General features: G+C 39.5%; 1 protein-coding gene across 1 annotated transcript in view; it reads right to left on the reverse strand.

The window, feature by feature from the left end:
• LOC132317625 (pinopsin-like) overlaps positions 1–13,998 on the reverse strand; it is a 92,590-nt gene that overhangs the window by 3,471 nt on the left and 75,121 nt on the right. The window lies entirely within an intron of this gene.

Genomic DNA, 13,998 nt, shown 5'->3' on the forward strand with positions numbered 1-13,998 from the left:
AAACCAGTCACACTACTGGATGTACTACTTTTGATGCCAGATCCCCACACTCACACTGACTGCGTAGCGCAGAGGGAAGAGAGAAATGTCTCATTTCTTTACAGAGCAACAAACATATTCATATCCCATTTGGGAAAAAACTCCCCCTGGGAGGCCTATCAAGAGGGTGTGAGTGAGATGGAAATGATGCCTTCCTCTGGTCTGCACAGATAAAGAAGATCCAGAGAAAGCCAAGGGAGGCTGTGCAGTATTCACACATGACACAGAAAGCAAGCGTTGAGGGAGCTCACCTTTCTGCAGCAAAGATAGCATTCAGGATTACAGACATCATTTGTTAGGTATTTCATTGGGATCCAACTCAAACTCACTTGTTCACAAGTTACTGCTGTTAAGAAAGTATAGGGAGTTTTCTGACAAAAGACGAGGATATCAGCATTTTCTATTTAACATTTGAAATACTATACCCCAGAGAAGCTGTAATGCCCGCAAAAAACCTGACTACAGATTGCATATGGAGGTAATTTGGTATTTTCCTTCATAACACACAATGAGAATATTCTCTAAGGCACTTCTTAAAATCTGCCTGGTTGCTAATATATTTAAAGCATTATTTTTCAAGGCAAGACTTGAGTTTCAGATTTCCTGAGTCGCAGGACGTTAATGTTTTTGGGGTGGAGGGCGGTTAACACAACTGTACCCTTTCTCTTAGGGTAAGTTCAGCAGGAACATATGTACACAAAAGCACAGCTATATCCTACTCAGGTCCATTCAGTAAAAAGGCAGACAGCTCAAAGAGACACTGAAAAGAATAGCTGAGTGGTTGTGGTGGAAAGTATTTTTTGTGTTTTGTCTCAAGCAACAAAAACGCAATCGAAGAGTGCACACAATATTAATGACTATTTCCTCTTCAATAGTAATGTAAGTATAATCACAGAATCTTTTTTCTCTCACTCTGCTCTTTGGGTCTGATGATTTTCCTACCTTAGAAGTGAATAATATGTGTCTCACATAGGACTTAGCCTTCTTTTCCCATGTAGTCTCTTATTTCGGGCTTTTCCTCTTGTTGACAGAAAGTATGTCCAGATGATCTAAAAATTTTACTTCTGTGTTGTGTGGATAGTTATGTCCATTAATCATTTTGGTACATGTCAAAATGAATAGCTTTTACCCATATTAGCCTTAGACTCTGGATATATTGCATACTATTTCTTTTTAATGTTACGTATGGCCGCAACCTTTATTCTTAAAGTAAATAACACTGTTATTTAATTGTGTGGAGAATAGATACCCTACATAGAACTAATCTGTTTTTCCATATGTTTGGTACCCTGTTTGCAAAACATATGAAGTCTGAACAGCGCAATCAAACATGTCTCTCTTTCCTGTACTCTGGGTTAGCTACCACACGTTTGTGGTTGATTAGCTTTCTAGGACTAGTGAATATGTTACTTTTCCATAAGCAGGAAATTCTCAAGTTCTGAAAAGAAAAAAAGGCATATCACACCAACTAGTCTGCAACCACTAACCTTTAACTTCGATTTTCACGAAGAAGAAAAATGCTAGCTGCATTACTCAACTACCCACAGCAGGATGATGTTGTATTATTCCCTCAGTAATTTGTCAGAATAATCAACGTAACTTGTACCGAACAACGCAAATTATAAAGTTTCATGTAACAAATGCTTAGCATATCTACTTAACACATTATTTAAATAACAATGCAGAATCAGGTCTGAGACATCATAAAATGAACTGTATATTTTTATTTTACTGGACTGTGCGCATTCCAGCCCTCCCAGCAGAAATTTTTTCTTTGCTATATCCTGATTTATATGGCAGCCAGTGCTCCTTCCACAAGTGCAAATGTGGGTACTGTAGCACCACCACCTCAGAAGATGCCGCAGAGCTATACTGCAAATGCTTGCTTGCTCACAGAGAGGAGGAAGACCAACTTGTGATGCCCGTCTTCTTGAAAAAATAAGGAATCCCTGGTGTGGCTTCCCAGTGCTGGTTTCCACTGTGATGTTTCATTGGTCTGCCTGCTCAAACAGCTTGTGGCTGCTTAAAGAGATTTTGCTCCCCTACCTTGTCTTGTCCTCCTTCGGTTTTTGGCACAAGCGCAAGTGTGCCTGATCTGCTAACTGAGGGCTCACTCTCCACTTGCTGCAAGAGGGGAAGGGGCAGAAATAAAGGGAGAACACAGAGGACCTGCAGAGGTGCTCCCCTCACCACGGCTTACACTCTGTGGCATTGGCATTGGTGGCTTTTATAAGAAGCCACCAAGTATTTTTGTATTTATGGGTGTTTCCCCATTCCTTGCAAGGGCAGAGAAATCTTGACAAAAAGAATCACATTCAGTAAATTTAAAACAATGAGCGAGTGGGTAGTAACACTGAACCGTGTATCTTCTAATAATAATAACATGTGAGAGTGCTGTATTAAATGCAGACAATGTGAAAGGAAATGCATTTTCCCACCCAGATTGTGGGGGTTTTTTGGGAAAAAGATACAGGCATGGCTGCGTAGTTCTCCTGTGTGGCTGTCGCACCGTAACAGTGGAACAGCACCATAGAGGAGAGGTTTGCCCAAACCTGGCTCTTGAGGTGCATCATCAGCCAAGCAAATGCCTCTGCTAGTGGAGCCCCGAGCTCCCTTCACACTTGTTGCAATGATGCAGGTCTTAAATTTATGGAGTTTTACTGACAAGTAGGAGTAAGTTGCCTTCAAAAGCTATGGAGCCTCATTTCTGTGCCCTGGTGCTGGGGACAACAGCTGCACTCAGCTGAAACAAACCAGAAACGCAGCAGCAGCTTAAGGAAACGTGCTGAGTTTATGCTGAATTTCGTTATGCTCTTTTTTCCACTGTGAATTCTGTAGCTTTTCTGACTTGCGGTGCTCTATCATTATGCGTTCAGCCTTGGATGGTTAAATCAAGGTATTCTTCTGTTTATTCAAGGGAAAAAGGAAGATTTTTGCCTCATTTTGAGGCAAAATCTTTTTTGCTAGAAAAAATTATTAATTGTTCCATTCCTTCAGTTCTAAAGCTTACCTGAGCATAAACTCACAGCTCAGTCAGTCATTCTTTGGATTAAACTACTACATCTTCTTTTTTTACCTTGCTATGCAGTTTTATGCTGTTGAAACTCTGGTAAAGTCAGTGAAATTACAATGATAAAAGAAAAATGTACCTTTGGAGAGAGAAAGGGGGGTGATTTACACACTCTAATCTATACTCTCTCTGTACAAATTTAGCTAAATCATTGCATGTCTTTGGTCAGGACACTTTCTTTGGTGAAAACATCCAAATTCTGAACTTGTTGCTGTAAATCTCTTGCCAAAGTCAGCGAAACCAAGACAGTTTTTTTTTTCTTAAATGAAGACAAGTGTCTACACTCAGTGGTTGCACAGACTGAACACAGTCATTTTAGAGACGGATGCAATTAAACAGGAGTTCAAAACACATGTAGACCAGTTCAATCCATAGTGGGTTTTTTTTCCATGTCCTTTTTCTTCAGCAGTTTTTAAGGATGGAAAATGCCATTTGGACAGTGACACAGATGTACCATGAAAGGAATATTAAATGCATTGACTGCAAAAATAAATGGCTATCATTTTTCCCTTCATGCTCTCTAAAGTTGATGTGTATTGAATAAATGAAATTATTGTTTTTTGAAGTAAGTAATTCAGAAGACTGTCATTAGAAAGCATCTGAATCTTTCCTAGGACTTATCCTCTCACACACAAAGAGGATACCTGATTTAACTGTTTGAAATTTAAAGTAGCCCATGTCTGGGCATACCTGCATCATTGAATAAATTTTGACACTGCAAATTTCTTCTCTCTGGCTTAGTGATCAGATTCAGAGTTTTGTTCTTGAAATAGGAGTTGTGTGTAAAAGCCTTACATTTATCCATATCATCTCATCACTCTTATAACATGTAGTCATTGGAACTATTCAAATATAGACTGTGTACTTTTTTAATAGCTTTGAGAATTATTTTGTATGATGATTTTTTTAAATGAATGTGTACTCTAACAACAAAGCTTAAGATTTTACCAGAGTCACATTTTTAAGCAGTGTTTGTATACATTTTAACACTTTTTATATTTTCTATTATGATTTTGTATATTTTTATGTATGCACAGTGTACAGATTTTTTCCTGTAAATAAAACATTTGTTTTCATTTGTTTAGGAGTGTTGGTCTTTTCATATTGCCTTGAGTGAATAACACTGATCTGCAGAAGGCACGAAACAGGGAAGGTGCCTGTCGGTTCTGCCTGCAATTGCAATGAAATCTCAAATGGAAACGGACGGATAGGCTGACAAGTAGCTTTCACAGTAAACTATGGAAAAGAGGCAAATATCGTGAAGCCAGTTTTATTCTAAAATGAACACGTCCACCCGAGCAGGTGCTCTAGGATTTCCCTGGGAGAATATACCATACTGCTTTAGTTTTGGCAGTATATTTCTTGGGATAGACAAGCCCTCTAAAGGAGGACACACTCTGGTGACTTAATGTTGTATTCAAAATGCTGGTAAACTTCGGCTAAATGGCTGTGCCACCCATTCAAGGAATCCAGTGTCATGTCTTCAAGAACAGACTTTTGTATCAATTATTAATTAAAGTGAAAAACAACTTACCAAAGGGAAAAGATAACTTGCCATTCAGTCTGTTATGAAATACCATGTAATTTAACCACTACAAGTCTGCTTGCAGCCATTAAATGTGAGGCATTTGCTGCTTTTGGTAGTCTTTGAACTACGCAGTGGCTGGAGTTGGGCCAGTGAAGGTGACAGTCACTGTTTTCATCCCAGGGAGTCAGTGTGAGGCTATGCCGACAATAAAGCTAGTTAGACATTATTGGAATGATAAAAGTTAGATTGCTGTCACATAAACTCCTGGCAGCCAGTAATCATGCAGCTCATCCTGTGTATTACACCACCTCCTGGCAGGCAGTGTTGAGGGGATAATTACTATATGTCACGATACGCAAGTAACACCTCTCAGAAAACTGAGAACAGTAAGCTACAGCAAGGGATAAACGGAATGTTGGGATGCATGAATGAACCAACTAATTGACGCTTTTCAAATCCATCAACTTTGCTTTTACTCTGCCTTTTTTCATTAAAAAAACAACAACAAAACATGATCACTGTATTCCATATGATAAAATGCTCAGTAAACATCATTGTCTACGACATGGAAGAAGACATTCTTGTCTCATTGCATACAAACCAGCATCTCAGTAGGAGGTTGAAACCCATGAACTATATTGTGTGGGGTAGAGAGAACATCTTGCTGTACTCCCTATTCTTTAGCAGTGACAGCTCTAGAGGGTGTGACATTACCTTTCTGATAGTATCTCAGGGAACCTTGGAGGCAACGCATTTGCAGGTTTATTCCCAAAACTGGACTATCCTTTTCTGCACAACATGGCTTTGAAGGAGGTATCTTTCATCCTTTTATTCATAGAAGTCAGCTGTTTCACTTGAGCAGTTCTCAGGGGCATAGTTCTCTGAGAGGTCAAACTTCATAAAGGTGTTTTTGTCTGTTTATCTGCATTATTAGCTCACCTGTTGTGGTCTGGCTGAAAGACATGTCTCAGAATGTTTGCTACAACTTGCTGTCTTGACTGCAGCATGAACCTGTTAAAGAACAGCTAGACAAGTGAGGGAGGAGCCAGTCTTTTGCTATAATCACACCTGCCACCTTCTTCTGCAGGAAACTGCACATGCAATGATGATTAAGTAGTGGCTTACTGTGGGACTACTTCATCAATCAGTATGAACAGTCCATTAACACTTGTATTTTGGTTGAACTTCTATTCTAGCTCTCTTAGCATCTTGATCTTTCTAGGGTGACAAGTGGGTAACTTGATTGTTTCATCAGAATAGCATGGATTTAACTGCTGCACCCCAAAACCTACCAATGTCCACTCCATACATGTATCTTTCCTTATTTTTAATGTTTAGATTCCACTTTCTTACAGTGGTAAGTTACTACAGGTAGAGCACTTCAAAGAAATTGCTGCACTTTTGTGGAAGTTAAGTACAGCCTGAGCTTCATGCCTTGATACCCAAGGCAAGTTAGAAGTGCATGCCCTGTTACTTCTTTGTCCTAAAGATACGCTAATGTTCAAATAAATGCTTATTAAGTTTGATGGAAATGCTAACTGAATATATTAAAATGACAGGGAACTAACTGTAATGCAGTAACATAGTGGGTTTTATTCCCCCGGATCCAGAGTAGCCATCAGAGAACTGGCAGCACAAGTAGGTTGTCAGAAATCACAGTCAGAGGCATTGATGGTGTGATTGCTGAATTCTTGGTAATTATAAAAGTAAAGAAAGGGGTCCAGGGGAAGGAAGGGGGAGAGACAAGGAATGATGAAGCATAGCAAGGAAGGAGAAAGAAACAGCTAGACAGATGTACCATACCAGGTGCAAAGGCAGAACTGCTGCTTTTTCCTAATAGTCACTTAATTGGTTTTGGCTGTTTGTTTTATTTTTTTCTGCACATTTGGAGAGAAACCCAACTCATTTGTTGGTGCTCATCTTGCTGCTATCAGGTTTATTATAGTGGGATGTGATCCTCAAATGAAGAACTAAGGTAGAGTTATGAACAGTAATTTACTTCTGCTGAGGCTCAGCTTCTTTGTAAACACATGAATCCCACAAATTAAACTGAGAAAAGACTAATGGGATTACAGTGCTACACTCTGAACAACGTCCTCCTTGTGCTTATAGTCATCCCTATGATAACTGAAATAAGAAAACCCATTTCCTCTGGTGACCTGTTTCTGCACATAGACAAATACGAATCGAATACCCTCTTGGCTACTGGATGCTGACAAATAAGGGATAATTACTCTAGCAACAACTCCTTATATGCTTGTGAGAGGACTCCAGAAACCCCAAGGGGTTCAGAAGGGCAAGCAACAGACATCACAGCTGCCTAGATTTTATGAAAGCAGCCAGAGGGGAAAATTGCTACCAGTGCTGACTCCAGGCTGTGTCAGCTGCTGTTAATTGCCTCACTCCCAGACAGTCCTCTGACTGCAACTGAGCTTCCTGATTAAAATATTTTCAAGGCCCGCCTTCTAAACAGTGGGTTTTTTCTTCCCTCAGTACTGATGCATGTGGTGTACTGGCTACATCCTGCACGGTTGCTACCATGTGCAGCAGGCATGTCTCCTGTGCAGGTGAGGTCCTCGGGGGGGCGGGAATGGAAGAGGTTTGGGGGATTCCGAATTGTTTTCTATAGAATGAGAAGACTTTTTTTGTGTTTTAAGCATAGTTTAGTCATTCTTATAGCAGTTCAAGGAAGTGTAACATGAACATGCCTCAAGAAGCTAGAGTTCATGACTTGTGAGTTGTCTGATGTTTTGTAGACTAGGTGACATTCCTGTTCCAAAGTATCTACACCTTGGATTAAGACAGGGACAGTAAGAAGAATTTTTCGCAAGTTATTGCAAGAAACATGAGATGTATCTTTTGAGCAAGCTAAAAGTGCCTGAGGTCTACACCTAGCCTTGCTGCCCATGAGGAGTATGATATAAAGTGGCTCATATAAGGTGCGCAAAGAGGACAGATGTATGGGCAGATGACCAGGAAGGAGAGGTGGCAAAGTTCTGCTCTGGGTCTGTTTCTGAGCCTGCTTTTCAGAAAAGAGGACAGGAGGATTTGCTGAAGCTTCCTACTGGATCAAGCAACATTATTTTTCTTCCCTAGCAATATTCCTCACTGGAGGTATTGGGTTGTTTTTCAGATACTTTCAGTGCTTGTTTTCTTCTATACAAATGAAATAATAAGCTATCTGATGAACCTAATTTAGACTTTACAAATGCATGGGGCTGAATGTAACTATCAGGCCATTAGGCATTTTAATGAGCAGCTGGAGCATCCCAAGAACGGTAGAGAGGAGAAGAAAACAAATCAATAAGCTGTTACCAAAATAATACTAATGAAGTTGTTCCATGGTAGAAGAGCAGGGAAAGCAGAAACAAAAGAGCATATACCAATGTCTGAGAAATATTACCTTATTTTCATGGATATAGCATACTATTCAGATAATCCTTGGTCATTTAGAAGTACTCTTTTTAGGTAAGTCCTCATGAAATATGCTATATCTCATGTAAAGTGAACAAAGTGAGAGATCAAAGCTGCAGGGATCATAAACTGGGATAGTTATTTTGTTAGAGGAAACAGAGACTTTTCTTTACCCGTACTTGAATTTAACCAGCATGGCTGCTGAATTTCAAAGGTATTGGTTGTGCACATGAAAGCACAATATTAACAACGCTACCATGTCTTCAATGCACATTGGTTTAAGACAGCACTAATGCTTTCAATGGGGTTTATCACTGCAGGAAAAAAAGACCAATTGTCATATTTATCTCACACATGCTCTTCCCTTGCCTTAAATAGAGCTACCAAAACCCATACAGTATGCAAAAGGGGTAGCATATGTGAAGTCGATTCCTCCTACCTAAAAGAAACTGAAGAGTTTCCTAAAGCAATGTGAGGAACAAAAACAGGCAAAGAATGTCAGTGAATAGCAACAAAATGGATCCTGCCTCTATTTCCTATTCCCATTTCATTAAGTCAGAATTGTTTAGGGCCTCGCGGTGTGATTGATGGATCCTGACTGACAAAGGCAGCAGCAAATTTACCAGTCCCTACAGTAACATTTTACTTCATGAGGAGAAATGGTCTATTACTACTGTAATATGGGATGAGTGATTCTAGATCGTTTTGAAATAACTCCCATTTTGCTGAAAGTTCAAAGCATAACAACAAGAAGTATTTTGACACTTGAAAAATGTATGTGTTTATTTAGTCATAGTCAATATGCTGTTCTGCCTACTCAGTTTCTTCTTGTATTTTCAGTTCTTCACCCATGGACCCTGGATCAGCCCACAAGGATTAAAAGAAAGACTCCATCTGACTGTGATGTGTTTATGCTGATATATTCCTGCCCCAGTTCTTCTATGACTAAAGTACATTAATAGATACTTGTAGAAATGTGATCTTACTGTGTTCATTTTTGCTGTGGGTTATGAGCTGCCTATCCTTGGCTATGTGTGTAACGCATGTTTAGGGAAAACAGTTCTTCCAGATGTTCCTTACAGAGTTTCATTTAGGCTGAGACCAAGAATGCTGCACAAGGAAATCCTTATTTTCATGAGGTTATTTTTGTAATATAATATCATTGGCTATCTTCCCTTGTGAAATACTCGGGGTCTTTCTGCTTGAGGGTGGGTTGCTGTCTTACATTCTGCACACACAAAAACTTCAGCAGCTCTTGGGCATTTTATCTACTAAGTCTTCCTCAGCTCTATCTTTCATTCTGCCTCTGGCTAAACCACAGGTTCTTACGAGCCCTCCCTTCCCCCAGATTCCCATACCACCTGCCCTGTTGCTACAGCTTCTGTTGTCCAAAATGATCTTTCCATCAGTTGCTATGAACAACATACTGGAGGTGCTCTGATACAGGAATGCTGGGAGAACCTTTTAATTACCAGATACGCATCCTGCTGCTGGATGAGGGCTCTTGTTACAGAGCTCACACTCTTTTTCAGGCATTGAGAGCTGCAGTGTGGTAAGTGGTGGGTATAAGGGATGGGAACCAAGTCTTTCCAGTTTTTTATCTTTATCTTGGTTTGCAGCCAATTAGGTATTGATTTTACCCAAGACAGAGTTAGAAATTACCGAGGGTGGTTTGATTTGTGACTGTGTTGTAGTAGCAGTTGTTTGGTTTTATGTGTAAGTAATGCAACAACAGAACCGATCGGATTGAGAAATCAGAATTTCTGTTGTGATGGAATTTTTAATTCTTCTACAATTTCTTTTTTATCTTGGACGAAACCAAAATAAATTATTAAAAAATTCCAGACAAAACCTTGGACTGTCAAAATATCCAATTACAGGAAGATGCCTTCAGGGAATTACAGTTTGGCTTCATTCTGCCTGTTCCCCTATAAACTAGATCTCTGGGCTGGGCTACATTTCACTGCAGGTCCTCCCCTAGCTGAGCCACCACTGCTCCTGCACTGGTGCATGAGGGATGCACTCTGGTAAGGGAACTCGATCTGCCTGGGTGAAGGACAGTGTTTTTAACTGAAGATACATTTTACAGGAATCAAGGTGTAGAGGCTTAGGCATGGAGATGGGCCTGAAATTGGACATTTTGTCCTTATTTTTTTTCCCTGCTGAAAATAAAATTGGCAAAATTAACAGCTTCTAATTTTGCAGAAACCACGGTTTGCACTGAGAAAATGCTTTAATGGGAAACTGCTCAACAAGTTACAAAATTGCCTGGGTTTTGTTTCATAACTCACATAGAAATCCCTTGATTTTGATGTTGGCCATCACTGAGAGAGAAGGCAGTGAAGGTGAAAAGGAAGACAAGTTATATACATTTTTGGTTAACCTTAGAATCCTACTCGTAGTGTATTCCCATTGGCCTAAAGCCAGCATATGCAGAAATCTTACAAAGCCCTGGGTGAATTGTAAGGTCTTGAGTAAGTATTTCCCCTAAAGGGATAAAATATTACATCCGAAGCAAGGTCATCTATAAAATACTCGGTATACAATAGTTGTATCCTATATAATGGACACCTGCATATTTCTATACACCCATTTCTGAAAATCTGATCCTAATTTTGATAGAGTAAAGGGATTTAAGAAGTCACTGTAGAGCTGTTGTTCTTGTTTTCGATTCAGATTCTGACGATAACAATAACCAAGGGAGTCAAGCACTGCAAACAAGACAGAAACAAGAAATAACTCCTAATGCACTGAAGTGTTGGTCCTCTACTAACATCCAGTGAACTCCTAAGAAGTTGTTTCCCAAATGAAATACACAGTCCCAAGCATGATTACCAAAAGGGTTATAATTCGAATAACTGGGGGTTTATTTGAATTTTTCATAATTTCGAAAGCTAAAAGAGTTATTACAAGGGAAAAATAGAAGAGGAAAGCACTATGAAGCCAACATGTCGTTCACCGGAGTGTTGCTTTTGCCACCGCATGCCCACACCACAAGAGTGGCCATTGCCTACAATGCAAGGAAACGCAACTAGTGAAAAACAGGACCTTCTCAGGACTGCTTTTGCTATGACTATACATTAGTGATGGCAACTGGGCATATTCTTGGTCACAGGCATTTGCGCAGTATCAAGAGCACTGCCTACTTTGGAGCATGAGATTATGTGTAGCAAACAGTAGTACTAAAGATGTTTGTAATTGTCTTTAGATCTCACATCAGCAGGATAGGATAGAACTGAATAGTTCCAGTTGGAAGGGACCTACAACTATTATCTAGTCCAACTGCCTGACCACTTCAGGGCTGACCGAAAGTTAAAGCCTATTATTAAGGGCTGCCTTTTAAACACTGACAGGGTTGGGGCATCAACCACCTCTCTAGGAAGCCTGTTCCAGTGTTTGACCACCCTCTCAGTAAAGAAATGCTTTCTAATATCTAGTCTGATCCTCCCCTCATGCAGCTTTGAACCGTTCCCACACATCCTGTCACTGAATACCAGGGAGAAGAGATCAGCAAGGATGAAGAGCCTAGGCCACTGAAGGAAATGAAAAGAACTAAACTAGTTCAGCCTAGCAATATGGAGAAAGAAGGTGATCTGTCTGCGGTGTCCCAGTATGAAGAGAAGACAACTACCAAAGAAGAAGGGCTCTTTGAGTAAATCAGGAATAAATGTTTATAAACTGGCTACAAAATAAATATAGTTTGAAAGCAGTTACTATACTAAACATCGGAGGAACAAAGCTCTGCAACACCTTCTACTTCAAAAGACAAGGAACCTCAAATTTGTTTACATTTGAACACTGTCACATTCCTGAATTGCATTAAATGATGCAGTTTATATTGAAAAGGGATTTATTCTAATGAATTACAGGCCCAGTGTAGTTTTATGTTGTATTTTCCGTACTGTGGCAACCATTATTTCCTTGAGTATAGCAGCTTTTTTGCCCTGAAGGAAGAAGGACATCATGATTAAATCATAAAATAAAGTTCTATATATTTGAATTAGACTTGCTATGCAAGTTGATGAGGTTTTGAGCAGTAATCTAACCTCTGATCCTCAAATTTCTCCTGCTGTAAAACTAGGATGATGGTAATTATCTGCTTTACAAGGAGACTGAGGATTAAATCAATTAACAGTATTTGTTTAGAGGAGGTTACATAAATGCCAAAAAACATTCTCTGACTTTGAAATCTCATTTTGTTTTTCTCTCCATCCACCTAATCTGAAATGATTGTTGCTTGAATTGTTAGCTGGATACATGACTGCAAAGGTATACATGGTAGACACAGTAAAACTCTGAGAAGTAATGTCAATTGACACAAAATGTACAAAACCGTCCTGCTCTGGATAAAATTTTAGCATTATACCACTACCACAGCACTAGAGATTATTCAGTGATTTGAACAGGAGAGGAAAATGAGAGGTCCTATTATCTCCAGGGTTACACTTACTTTTTCAAATCTTTTTCATCTGTTGAATTTGATTGTCCTCATAGAGCAAATAAATTCTTTGTTTATATAATCTGTTGCATCACATTAGAGAGTCTGTTTTCTTCAGCTGACCTATGCCTGCATTCAGCTTTGAAATGGTAAGTTGCAGCAAATGCATAGCTGGAGACCTACCATGGACATATGATAGAAAAGCAGAAGCATTAGAATTAAAATGGAGAATTCTGAGACTAAATTAATGCTTGACCTTAGCCAGACCAAGGCGTGGGCTAAAATTCAGTCTGATCCCTGACCTGGAGCTGCAGCTGAGAACACTGCAACAGAAGGTCCTGTAAAATCCGTTCAGTGTGGCTTGGCAATGCTATTTGGAAGAGCAGCACAAGTTCAGTATACCTGCAAATCCCATACACCTTTGTAGGACCTTAATTGTCCACACCAAACTTGGAAATCAGTTCAGAAAAAGATACCAAAATGCCAAGTGCTTACACCCAACTTCTAGATCACACTGAAGCAATGGCAAGTGAGAAACAGTACAGTCATTAATACCTTATCCTTTTTTCTCTTAGCACTGACTGAGCTCTTGACTATCCAGACTCTCCCCTGAGGGCAGATGTACATGTGAAGACAGCAAAGAAATACTGCTTTGGTTGAGTTTCTGCTGGTGTATACTTGCAAGAGCAAACAGGATACCAAGGGGTATGCTTCTAAGAAGCCTAACACCTTTTTTTTAGGTGTGAATATACCACATTCCTTGCTTCTGTAGTAATCTCTGGATACTGGAAACTTCCATTCATCTCTCAATCTACCCTACAGATTTGATGTTACAGATGGAAGTATATGAAAAATAGCTGATTGTAAATGGTGTCCTGAAGCTCCCAGCACAACTATAGGCTGATCATGATAGACAAGTGCAAACAATTTGACTGAAGGTGTTCTCCCTGTACTGGAGAAAAGTTGAGATATGTAACCCTACAAATTCTTTGAATCCTTAAAAAGTTTGTTGTTTTATAGCCTTTTGCATAGTGACAAAGATTTTAGATGTCAATTCTTTTCCTATAGATACTTCCCTGCTAGCCCTTAAACAGGTAGCAGTGTTAATCTCCTGTCATTCAGTCACTGCAGTTAACTCTGATTTCCCTGTCTCTGCTAGGGTAAGTGTGACTATGACCCTTTCTATTGACCAGCCTCACCTGCAAGGTTGTCAGGAAGCAGTTGAGGCAACAGTCCCTCTTTTCTAAGCTAATTTCAATGAAAATGAACTAGGGTGGATGTGACCTCTTAAGCTGAGATTCAACTATATTTTTGTTTTGTAAGTTGACTCATCCAAATAGATCAACACGTTTATCTGCATCATGCTTAGGGACTTATTCTAAATGACACTGATCACTTAAACCTCTGAAAAAATAGGTTAGTAACCCAGGTTTACAGAATATATGGAAGAGACAAGAAAAGGCCTAATAAGTGTGTTATATGACAAGATTACTTTCTGTATCATAGAAT

This window comes from Gavia stellata, chromosome 1 (genome assembly GCF_030936135.1).
Source record: "Gavia stellata isolate bGavSte3 chromosome 1, bGavSte3.hap2, whole genome shotgun sequence".
Lineage (NCBI taxonomy): Eukaryota > Metazoa > Chordata > Aves > Gaviiformes > Gaviidae > Gavia > Gavia stellata.